At 38.3% G+C, this 12,977-nt stretch overlaps 1 long non-coding RNA gene across 3 annotated transcripts; it reads right to left on the bottom strand.

Moving 5' to 3' along the window:
- Positions 1 to 2,380: 2,380 nt before the first annotated feature.
- LOC136361278 (uncharacterized) lies at positions 2,381 to 10,225 on the bottom strand. Of its 3 annotated transcripts, none has more exons than XR_010743606.1 (3): positions 10,131 to 10,225; positions 3,996 to 4,109; positions 2,381 to 3,205 (listed from the first exon to the last, which is right to left on the bottom strand). It is a non-coding gene; the product is annotated as an uncharacterized lncRNA (long non-coding RNA). The 3 variants fall into 3 exon arrangements; XR_010743607.1 differs by lacking the exon at positions 10,131 to 10,225 and adding an exon at positions 8,581 to 8,614; XR_010743605.1 differs by lacking the exon at positions 10,131 to 10,225 and adding an exon at positions 8,434 to 8,483.
- Between the last annotated feature and the right edge of the window lie 2,752 nt (positions 10,226 to 12,977).

The raw sequence follows: 12,977 nt of genomic DNA, 5'->3' as shown, positions 1-12,977 counted from the left end.
AGACAGCCCAACTGTTTGCAGAGCTGTGTTGGGAGCTGGCTTGAAAGAGACAAGCTTGGGACCTCCACAGGACACCCCTCCATCTAATGCACACAACGGCCTCAGTATCAACATAAGCATAAGGGCACAAACAGCTCAAAGAAGGCAGAAACACCTGAGTCCAGCACTGCTGACAGGGAAAAAGGCTGTGCAGCCACAGCCCCAAACACCTCAGCTGGATTGATCTGCAGGCTGAACTGGAAAGACCAAAGGGGAAAAGGTTGGGCAGGAACAGCAAGCAATGAAGATGTCCCACCCCAACCCTCCTATGAGCATTTGTCTCAAAGAACAGCTGTTTTTTATAAAGCTGACTTGAAAATCAGTATCTTCCTACTTCTGAAAGAATTCGTTCACTTTATCTTTTTACTGGCAAAACTACTGTTGTTTCTTTACATTCTTGCCAGCCCTGCAGAGCCACCTCAGCACTGAGGAGGTGAAGCAGAGTCTATTTTGGCATAAAGCAGAAAGGACACAGCTTGATCTCACATCCCAGGGTGGATTTTTCAGTGCTGGCAGTCAAGAAAGTCAAGGTTTTATTTGTAAATTAAAAGAGGGGTCAACAGGAAAGTCATTGAGAAGAAAAAAAAATATGAAACTCTACCATGCCATTTATAGTCTTTTTATAAATGAGGGCATAGTTTGTGGAATGTAATTTGAGTTACAAATAATATTATTGTTGGTTTCAGCCAAAAAGCTGTAGCTTGTTCAATTAAGAGAATGGATGTGTTTGTGTTGTGTTACTCATTTCTCCATCATAAAATTTATCTGTAATGATAATCTATGGAAATTTTCTTGCAGTGGCAAAGGAAAGGATAATAAAAGAACTTACATAGACTTCTTCCAGTAAGAAAAATACCTGAGAACTATTTGATCTCTTTGTTCCCTTAAATCAAATGGCTGCAAACAAAGAAACAAACAAACAAAGCCTATGCCAGAAAAAAAACAAACCCAAAACTGAAAAAATAAAAACAAACCACAAAATAAAAGCCAAACCAATTTTAAAGAAAAATAAATAAGGGAAGAAATGTGAACTGACAGATTTGATTATGGAGTTCAATATTTAAAAGGGACTATTTGTACAAATCTGGGAGAGAGGCTTAGTCATTTTTTGTCATTTTATAGATCTGTTCAGCTTTCAGGGTGTCCCATTCCCTTGGGTGCTGTGAGGAGCAGCAGTGAGCCAAATAATATCATATCAATCCTTAATGGTCACTTATTTCAACCACCAATGATGAGGAATTACTATATGATGTCAAACAGAAATGTTCACTGCAAAAGAGAAACATTCTTTTTGAAATATTTCAATTGAAAACACTATGCAATAGCACAGATCTTGGGCTGGGTTTCTTCGCCCGAGATTAAGGTGGTTAAGAGTTTTTTGCCTCTGAAAACCTTGACCCAGGTCACAAGAAAAAAGCAGAGTCTTCAAGGTCTTGTTTTCTCGATTTCTTGTGTTGTTTATTTTTTCATGTCTCACAATATTCTCTGTGTCCAGCCGAGATCTGAACAGCAGCTGGGACATGAGGTGACTCCCCCCGCAGTGGGACGTCACAGCCCCTTTATACAGAAATGACGTTTCGTCTGTTTACAGTTATATTCCAATACCTATCACCTATACTAAAGGTCATCTCTACTCTGACCCAATCCCCTTAAACTACTTTCTGCCACTCTCACAGCAGATGATGGATGCCAGGGTAGAAGAAGAAGAACCCAGGGCACCGCCCTAATTCCTCCATCTTGTCCCCCCTGTACCTATATTCTAAAAACCCAAAACTACAAAATTTTCCACCCAGTGATTACACTACACTACTGTCTTCACACCTTTGTGACTGGTAATTCTTCTCTCAGTGTTGGAAGCTTTTTCCATGGGCTGAAGTAAAAGACTGTGTCCTCCTGTTTTCTGTGCCAGGTAACACCCCTGCACTGGCTCCACACGCCCCTGGCCAGGATTCAAACCCTCTTGTTCAGGTCCCAGTCCTCTCTACCGAGGTCTGTGACCTTTCAGGGTGTCCAGAGAAACACCCTGGACTCCAACACACAGATTCAGCAAGTAATAAGTCACACTGTCCAGAAATCTGAGATGGCAGTAGCAAAAGATCCATGGTATTTCTCTGAGCCATGTAATGCTGACATTTCATTTTTACATAGCTGATTATATTTCTTCCTATTAAAAAAGTTAAGAAATTCAGCTTAGCTTTAAGAAAAATAAAACATTAACCACTATAAAAAAATAGTTTTAACACTAAGTTGCAATCTGTGGAATAGATTGCTTCTATCAGGAGTAAGGCAGGTGGGGCAAAAGTCAAGATGAAACACGCTGTTGTGAGGGAAGGATAACGAGTGGAGGGGATGTGATTTTATTTGGAATGGATGGGTTCACCCAGTGAATATCTACAACAACATGTATAGCAGGAAGTCATGAACTATTTCCACAGCTCCATAAGTGGCTGTTGTTTTGTACAGGGAAAAAGTAGGGTGTGGGAGACATACAGCACTCTCCCTAGTGGATCCAGAGACCAAAGACCAAGCTCCTCATTTGGGAGGAGGCCACCAGTCCCAGCAGGAGTATAAGTCAAACAGTTCTCCCAGACCCTGGGGCACTTAGGCTCAGCTCCCACCAGAATCAAGGCACCGCCCCAGGGAACACAGATCCCAGAGCCACAACAGGAGCTACACCAAGTAGCACTTGGACCCCAGCTCATGGGAAAGGTGAGTCCTTGGTGGGCCCTTCAACCCCACCATAACCAGGGTTACCTGGGACCAGGGCACGTCCCCAGTGCACAGAAACACCAGGGACCAACCATTCAGTCACTGTACATCATCCCAAGTATAAATAACCCTCTGTGAAAAAATACAGTAAACCATTAGGGATGTGGTGTTGAAAACATTTCCTTCTGATAAAATGTAGGCATGCAGATTGACAATGAGGTGTTTGGGCTTAATAAAACGTTTTGAGGTTTTAATTAAACCTCTGCTTCTGCTACCAAAAATATTTTAAATTTATTTAGGGTTCCTGCATTTCTGTACCACACAGACAAAACCTTGAACAGTGATGAAAGAATGTGTGGAGACAACTTTATGTGGCAGGCCAGAATGCTTGTTGTCTTCTTTATCAGTCATCTCAGGCTATGTGAGAAAATTGGTGTTTCCCCTCTACAAGTGAAATCTGAGAAGAGAAAATACAGTTGCTCAACATCAGGAAAAAACCCAAAGCAATATGATCACTTAGTCTACCTTGCAGGAGTAAATTCTACCATGAATTGTTGTGTAAAATATAAGAAAGATTCAGCAGCAAAAACGTAATTTCAGGAGGTATAGCAACCCACTGAATATCATCAGGATATCACCTCAGACACTGCCTAAGTAGTTTGAATGCAAAAGTGAAAACACTTAAGGAAAAAAATTAAAACAAACAAGCAGTAAGTTTGTAAATACAAGAATAGGTTTACTATACAAAAACAAGAAAAGCCAACCTGAATGAAGAAAAATTGAAGGGACATACATTAACTGACAAAATTCAAGATGTGGAGGGATAATAAAAACACTAAAGTGACTAAAAGTGGGAAAAAAAGGCTGTTTAGAAGAAAACCTACTTCCAATTTTAACTGTATTAACAAAATTCTGCTGAATATCTTATGGTGAACTGCATCAGTATTACTGCAAGATGTCAGAACATCAGCAGGAGGTGGTTCAAAACAGACAGGTGAGTTTCCTGGAGTGCTAGGGAGTGCAAGGATTCACAGCAATATTTAAGAGGAGTTCAGTAGTATGCTTGTCACTATTTATAGTAAATTGGGAAATTATCTAAACTAATATTTTGAGCTATAAGTTGTAACACAATGAAAAGACCACCCAGGAATACATTAATTTACAGAGCATCAAAGTTACGCTGCTTTTTTGTTATACTGCATGTCAAAGTGTTTTTGAAACACAATTTGGAATTGATAGGTGTTTACCTCATATTCATGTGTATTTCTTCAGAAACATTTGCCGTATCTTAGAAGCAGCATATCTGCAATGTGATGCAGGGGTTGCTATGGTGAGTTCACAGCTCTTATTTAATCCGGTACCTGAGTAAATACACACTGTAACAACCTCTGGTAAAGGTGCTATTAGTAAAGTTATGTCAGCATTTCTATGAAAAATACTTGTTTTCCTGTTATGACTTAGCCAAAACACAAAGAAAGCTACTCCTAAACCAAAACCACAGAAGTCCTTTGTACTCTTCCAGTGTATTTTTAGCACAGCATCAATACCTGTCTGAAGTCTTCAGTCATAAAAATCAAATTTAAAAAATCAATGCATTTGTTTCTATTCTTTAGTAGTTAGTAATTTTGATTACAATTATGGGATTTCTCATTTAGAAAAATCTTTAGGAAAATTTGGAGGTTAGTTTTCATTTCATTGTTCCAGTTGGTACCAGTGGTCATTCAGTCAGGCATTAATTGCAGCACTTGTTTTACAGCCCATCTGTACTGCCAGAGTCACATAAAGACACTTCTGTATAAAGGAGAAACAGGTCCTCAGTTCTTGTATTTAAGGATTCAATTTAACTAAATGGCATCAGAAATGTAACCTGTAGACCTCAGTGAATTCTTTTTGAACAATTATTTGAGTGACTTTCCCTCTTAACATTTAAGAAATGAGTGCCTAGTTGGAAGTAATCAAATACGTTTATCTTTTTGGAATCTATTTACTGTCTTAATCATTTGCTTTAAGAAAGATTGACTAAGTTTCTGAGTATTTTTCTCCATGAGCTGTGTATGTCAGGACAATTCTTGTATGCTTTTTTAGGGCTACCTGATAAAGTGTTTTCCTTTCATGGGCATTTTTAACAAACTTTTGTGGAAAATGTCTATATTTGACAAAATCTCTTACAACAGACAGTAATATTTTTGAAGCAAAACTGCTACAAAAGTATTTCTAAATACATATGTGTTTACTCGAATTGTAGGTTTTAAGGACCTGGGTGGAAAAATCAAAATTTACCATAAAAATCATATAAGTTTTTCCAACTTGTCCATAAGGTCTAATTATTATCCTGGGACTTGCATGTGTGCTTTCATGTTGACCTTGTAAAAACTGTACTTTTAAGTGAAACATTTTCCTCTGTGCTTCATGTCATCCAGCAAGAGTGGATGGTCATTTCTGAAGTGGATAAACAGTGTGGCTGAACAAACACATCTTCCTCAAAATTCAGGAAGAGAATGGTTAGATAGAGAAACTCAGACCATAAATGTACCTCATTATCTGGTAATGAGAAGGGGTTATTTTTTGAGAATTTACTCCAATAGTCAGAAAGAGAGAGGTGTGGTACGTTTTAGATGTTGCCCTGGAATAAACTGTAGAAGCTAGGTCTTCTACACAGCTTAAATTAGGGCCCTTCCTGTTAAATGGATTGATAGATATCATTGAAATATTGTTGATGGTGTTGATGGCTCCAAGTTTTAAATGCTACGATATTTGTATGTTACTGCCCAGCTTGTTGCTCAGTTCCTGCATAGGATAGACCTGAAGCTCCAAAATATCAAATACTACAGCACTAGAAGATGAGAAATGTCCTTTCAATCTTCTGCTGTAAGGCTTTCATTCCAAAGACAAGCCAATATCTGACATTGCAGTATTAGGATCAAAAGTAGCAACACAAAAATTTTAGAAAATGCTGTCCAATGACATAAACAAAGGAATAGAACATAGTGAATTTTACTATTCTTGTGGTATGAGCCTATGAGTAGGACATGACTAAGGTGCCAGCCTACCCACATTTCAAAATTATCACTAAGAAGACTAGTAATTAATCTTTTATTCTTTCATTGGGATGCTGTATTCATATTTTCCATATCGATTATCTTCAGTTGTATCAATCAATGTACAAAGAAATCCTTCTAAGACAGTTAGTCAACATGTTGTTTCTTTCTCTTTCCTTCACTTGTGCATAAAAGAACTGGAGCAAAGGAAGACTGGAATGAATGAGCTCCATATTTAAGGATCATTATTGGAAAATTTTCTCACCCCAAAGGTGAATGCTCATGTAATATTAACAGGGTAAAGCCTGGTAGCTCTGTCCATCTCATGTATGATAAGACACAAATGAGTTTTTAAATAAATAGATCCCAGAAAATAGCATCTGAGCTCCCTGGAGAAAACCAAGAGAAAATGATTCACCAGAGCAACGTGTTAAGAGCCACCTCCCACCATCCCTTAGGAAGCCAGCATGTCCTTAAAACAGGTGACAGCTTCCTTCTGGCCATTGCCTTTAGAATACGAGGAGAGGAGAGGAGAGGAGAGGAGAGGAGAGGAGAGGAGAGGAGAGGAGAGGAGAGGAGAGGAGAGGAGAGGAGAGGAGAGGAGAGGAGAGGAGAGGAGAGGAGAGGAGAGGAGAGGAGAGGAGAGGAGAGGAGAGGAGAGGAGAGGAGAGGAGAGGAGAGGAGAGGAGAGGAGAGGAGAGGAGAGGAGAGGAGAGGAGAGGAGAGGAGAGGAGAGGAGTCCAGAACTTCTTAGTAACAGTCATTGGTGACTAAAATATCTTTATGTTACCTTCTTTATTCTTATGACAGAAAATTACAAATAAAGTTAGACAGATAGATTCCAGACCTTGGAAGCTGTGGAAGAGACACCCTTGGTGCATAGTTTGACATGATTTTTGCCGACTACTGAGAACTACTGGTACCAGAAAGCAAAAAAAAAATCAAAACCACAGTATGATGATTTTCATCATTATCTAGCTGTGTAAGATAGAGAGAAGAGAAAAATTCATCATCTAGTCAATATTTTGAATTTCACTTTCCTATCATGGAAAACACAATCTTGTGTAAAATAACAGATGCTAAATCGTATCATACCAAAGAGTTCAGAACTTGAAGGAATAAATAAAAATGTCTTGTCTTCTTGTCTTCTTAGAAATCTAAAAATTATCTTCATTTACAAAGTACCTGTGATTCCTAATACATTTTCCGTATTTTTTTTCTTTAATTTATCCAGAAATTGAATCTGAAAATTTAAAAGGAATTTTTTTTTCAGAAATTACTGTTACAGTCATTGCAGGGGATGAGAAAAGATGGGGTAAGTTAGCCAGAAACAGAAAATTCCACTAATGAAACCAAAGACTGACATCTGAGGAATAAACCTGTGTTCCTCAAGCTCACCACAAGTCTTGTTAAAAAGCATAGACCCCCTTTTTTAAAGCAGATTAGTGGGTAATGTTCTGATTATTGAAATTGAGAGAAGCAAAATTGCTGGATGCTACAGGAATATAATTTTTTAGTATATTTTCTTTTTGAAGGGAAAAAAGTAGGGCTGACAAGGCTACTCAGATAGACCTTTGCCAGTAAAAATACTTTAGTCTGAATAGATATCCAGGATTCAACTCATGTTTCTACTTTATGTTTTATTGCCTACTAACTCCAAAGCAAGCGAACACAGAGCAAACAAAAGAGGAAGTGTCTGATGGACATTTTTAGTTTTGTTTGAAACATGTATCACAGGACTTCACACATCTTAAAAGTATGACATCTTGTACTTTTTTGTTTCTTTTTTATTATGGAAAAGATCATTCTTACTCTGAGAAAGTTTATTTTTTGTGTCACTTGCTGTACCCCCAGATCAGATCTTTCTCCATGCGAGGGTGACATTTGTCACATCCATAAATGCTGCCCATAGGAGTAGAAGAGACATTGAGTCAAGTCTTTTCTGACAATTTATATCATTGGCCAGTGAGCGACACCACCTCAGCTCTGGTCATTCCCAATTCCTTTGGTTTTGGAGACAGAATGGCTGCAGAAACAGTTCTAAGAGAGAAGGAGCACTTAAGAACATTCTTCTGCCAATTGAAGTTGTTCACTGGATGAAGGCATTCCTATCAAGAAAATGGCAGAGGAGAGGCCAAAAGAGTCCAGGAAGAAAGTGTAAGGCATGACTGACTCAAAAGGAACAAATTTTCCCCTCTAGGCAAAAGCATCAAACTTAGCACAGAACTGGGGCATTTGAAAAATTCCTGTTATCACTGTTCCTATTCAGGATGCTGCATGAGACAGTGATAGCTAGTCCAGCTGCACACATCATAAAATCCATGTTATAAATCTCAGTTGTTCAAAGCTTAACATAAATCAGAACCAGAGTGAAACACATTGTATAGCTTGGATTTGCAGTCTCAGTACAAGAAATACTTGTTTCCTCTTGCCAAAGTGGTGAAGCTAGAGTAGCAGATCTTTAACATCAAGCCAAATATGGACAAGAAGGAGCTCTATACACAAACACTACTGGAAATAGAAATATATTCATTTTCAAATAGAAATATCACTGAGCAGTACACACAGACATTGCATCTGTACAGGAAATGGACATTTCCCACCTCCATAATTACATAGGACTATAGAAAGTAAATTTCTCACTTACCACATAGCACTACTTGCAATAACAAAACAAATTTTATCTTCTGAGTCTCCTTATTTTACTGGAATGGAGGTGGGGGGAAAATCCAGCTCAGTTCATCAGCATGTTTAAATAGTGTCTTTGAGAAAGGATTCAGAAGCAAATATGTACCATTGCACGGGGCAGCTGCTCTTGCAGATTTCCAGTTAAACAAACATCTATTGCAAGGTATGTCTCGTAAAGAGGTTGTTTTCTCTAGGCTTTTTCTAGGGTCATGGTCATCACCTGGGAATTGTGGGTTTCAGATTTATGAAATTACTAGTCAATATTTGTGTGCATTTGCAAAATAGTATAATGAACAATAGTGGTGTATGAATATGCAGCACATATGAGCATAACATTAATTTCCTGTGGGAATTGCTGTTTTCCAGATTTTACTTCAAACTCTACTTAACACAGTGAGGCAGAGTAAGCAACAAAACTTATACTACGTTAAACAACTTTTAACATTTCTCGGGGAAAAAAAGAAACAAACCTAATGGTGATTTTTTTTTTTCTGAGTGCTTCTACAACTGTTCAGAATTACAAGGTCTCAGCTGCTGCCAAGCCTCTGTACTCACTTCTGAGTTAGTGCTCAAAGTGGAGTGAAGTGTCTGGCTTCTTGTCTCTGATTTTTAGCAGCTGTGTTTGAATTGAAAGTTTGATTGACAATTATCTCACCTTGATGGAAGCTTGATTACTTGGGCTATGAAAAGATTCTTTATGCTGTTTTGTAATAAAGAGTTATTTTTTATCACAGGTTCTTAGCATTAACTCTTACTTGTTCTTGAACAGCCACAGCTACTATTTTTTTAATTAAATCAAAAATACTAGGTGTCTCTGCCTTAGTGTTTAGTTACTCCTTGGATTTTCTTATTTTGATGAAGTTTTAGCACAGGTAAAATACAAAATCAAATTTTCTCCAAAAGTTCTAGTGAGCAAAGACTTTGATAAACTCTGTTAATTTAGGATTAAAGAGAGGACTAAAAGCCTGTAGTAAAGGCTCTTTGATAGCAGTGGGGGATGAGTAATGGAAAATGTTCTTGCTGTGGACTAATCAGAATGTAATTGCTAAAGGAACCAATCTTTCATTAATTGCAAAGGCAGTAAACTCAATCAGTCATAGTGTCAAAATATTGCAGTTCAGTTGAAGAATTTTATTGAACTAATTGATTTAATTGTTTTAAGTAATGCCTTTATAAGACTCATTATTAAGAAACATTATTCTCAATATAATTTTCTGAAACTAAAACTTCTTATGCCGCAAGTGATTTTCACCAAAAAAAAAAAAAAAAAAAAAAAAAAAAAAAAAAAAAAAAAAAAAAAAAAAAAAAAAAAGACAGTGGCTCTGATTTAACAGAACATCTTGACTAGGCTATGTTTTATTAGAAACTACCAGTACTTGATTTTGGATGTCATTATGGATAGTGTGAAGCACTTTGTAAGTAAGAGATTCTTTAGGTACATTAAGCCCAGCTTAAACAGGTCGGATGGCATTTTCTGAGTCAGAAAATTTGTTTCATGTAATCTGCCTAATCCAGATATAATGGACCAGGAGTGTCTGCCTTGTGCTTTTGCACACCCTCCCTCCATTCCTGTTTAGCCATGAGGAGACATTGTACAAGCACTGTAGTTTTTAGTTCCAGAATTCATTTAAACTGTAATAACCAGTCCTGGCTTACCTTCCTGTCCTCTGCCTGCTTATTGCCATTTGCATCTCCCTCTCCCATCTGCCAGATGTTCATGCAGTCACACAGTGAGTAGGAACAGGACAACACTCTGGGTTAAAACTAACTTCTTTTTTTTCCCCCTCCCATATATATATATATATGATTATTTGCAGTCACTGGGGAAGCAAAGGGAATGAAAACACTGATTGGGTCAGTGGGAAGTTGGCACTGCCTCTTTTAGCATCAGCATTTGTTTATGTTGACTTAAGGGAGTTGTGGGACTGCAGAATTAGCATCACTCCTATGAGGCTCAAACCCAGCTGGGATCTGTGGAACGAGAAATAGGAATTTATATACGTCAGCCACTGGTTCCCTTCCTCTCCCAACAGTGTTTGGACTGAATGAAAAATTCATCTCATTGATGCAATATCTCTTAAATTCAAAGCCTGAGGGAGAGTGCTGCATGTAACTCTATACAAACTGCAAGTGCAGTACCCTGGCTGTATCTGTGTAATCTTTCTGTGTCTGTGACAGTGACAATAAATATTGACATCATTGCAGAGCCAAGCAAAGTGTCTGGGAGGTTTTCAAGCAGCCATGAACCTTTTGCGTGTGTCTAGCAACATCCCTTTGGTTATTGAGTCACAGACAAACCAGATGACGCAAGTTTTTGAGGGGGAGGCAGTGTGACTTATTAGATCCAATGGCAGAAATCAGGAGGAAACAATCACATTTCTAGATGTCCAAAGGTAGAACTTGTTAGTCTTTCTGAAGTGGTACAAAATCAAGGAAGTTGCAACAGTGACTGAGTTATTGTAAGATAGCTTTTTCTTTGACTGTTCTTTGTTTCAGAATGTGACTTGACAGACTTCCCACCATCAAATTGTGGAGTCAGTGTAGCTCAGGGCTTCAAAAGGCTTTGGCCAAAATGCCTTAAAAGCCTCGTGTTCAAAGTTATGCAGAAACTCACTGCAACTGCAACATGAAAATAGGGTTGTCATTACTGTTGCTTTAGCACTGTTATTTTTAGCTATTATATATATATCTCCTGTGGCTTTTCCTCTCAATCAAACACTATTACACCACAACAACCATACAGGCAGGTAGTGCATGACTCTTTCTAATTCACATTTTTTGAGGAATGAATAGAGCTTAAAACTTGGGAAATCTTAGGACTGGAAGTCATGAAAGCACTTCTTCATGAAAGGATTAGGTGTGGTACTGAGAGGGGGAGGACACTGCTGGCTCAGATACAGGCTACCACCACATGAGGCTGCTAAACTAGCTGAATCAGTGGCTTGATCAGAGAGAGCAAAGCCTCACAGAATTTTCACAATTCGGTCAGTGCAAAAGTATGTTTTGCACAAGGTAGCGGGAGGGATATAAAAACATGACAGTGTAATAAACATGCTTCAGCTAGTATAATAAACAGAATTTGGAGCCTTCAGAGCTGAGCCAGGTTTCTCTTTCAAAAGAGGAAAAGTGCATAGCCAGGCATTGTCTCATATGACAAATTATAATAATGAGCAATAATAAAAACATGAATCATAGTTATAAGTTATCTGGTGATTTAATTTTTTTATTTTTTTTTACAAACCATAAAGCTGTATAGAAAGTCACTACCATAGGGTGTGGTATACTATCAAAAGAAGTATGTGGAACTGATAGAGACAAAATTTTTCCAGCTATGAAGTTTCAAAAGAAAAAATTGTAGGAACAAGAATGTGTCACATGGAGTATGTTTTTAACCTTTTTTGCATTGTCTTTTGTTTCATGTGTTTTTTTAGATCATTAAATAGCTGATAAATGGCAGACATCTTATCCTGAGGACTTTGCATACTCCTCTGCTCTTCGCCTTGAATGTACTTATCCCTCTGATGTCCAAATGAAACAGAGATGTACTACATTCCCAGTTTTGCAGACTGAGGACTGTGGAGCAGAGAGTGGATTAAATTCACCAAGGACATTGCAACGCCTGATTCTGAGGTGTTGTAACTTTATGTGAAAGGTATGTTTTGGATAGACATGCACTGGCACTGCCCATGCTCAAAGTCAGTCCAGCCCACGGAACCCTTGGGAGTGCAACAGAGGAGAACTGAAGCTTTGTTAGGCTGTCACATCCCACAACAGTAGGTCTATGCTTGGTATCTTTTGAACAGATCGGGCAGATTGAACAGTGAAGAAACTTTGACTTTACAGAGCCTGAGTTGCCCAGGTGCTGAGCTGCCATGCTGGACAAGAAACTGTATACCCAGGGAAAATATCAGTGCCTAGCACACTGGTGTGTGAGAACTGGTGCCTAAACTCTCCATGAATGTTGCCTTAGAAATGTGTTCAATAAGGGGGAAAAGTCTGCAGCAGAACCAATTAAGCAATTAAGTTTTTTTCCTGGACAAACTGCAAGAGCCCTGGGGAGTACTCTGAGAGTACAGCATATTCCTCTCACTGTCAGAAAAGTGTGATGGGCTCAGACTCTGCTGGGGCAGAAATGTGTTGGTTTCACCTCTCTTTCACTGATTTTCATAAATGGGAAATTGTTGTAAGGTGACAACACCCATACATCTCTGAAGGTGTGCTTTTACCTTTGTGTGAAGATAAACCTTTTAAGAATGGTATCTCATTGTGACTGCTTCTAAAGAGCTGACTCTGCTTTCAGGGTCTGAGAAATATTGTTAAGTGGTGCAGAAAATTATATACTGTTCAGACAGCATAAATAGCAATACTGGTCTCCCACAAAGTCTCCTAATGAAAGAGGAATCCGATTGTTTATGTTACATCTAGTTTACATTAACATCTTGTTACTTCTATAAACAGAACTGTAGTATTACTGGTGAAACTTGGTTATCAGTTGCTTTCTTT

The sequence above is a fragment of the Sylvia atricapilla genome, chromosome 5 (genome assembly GCF_009819655.1).
Source record: "Sylvia atricapilla isolate bSylAtr1 chromosome 5, bSylAtr1.pri, whole genome shotgun sequence".
Lineage (NCBI taxonomy): Eukaryota > Metazoa > Chordata > Aves > Passeriformes > Sylviidae > Sylvia > Sylvia atricapilla.
This window is presented reverse-complemented; position numbering and strand designations above follow the sequence as displayed.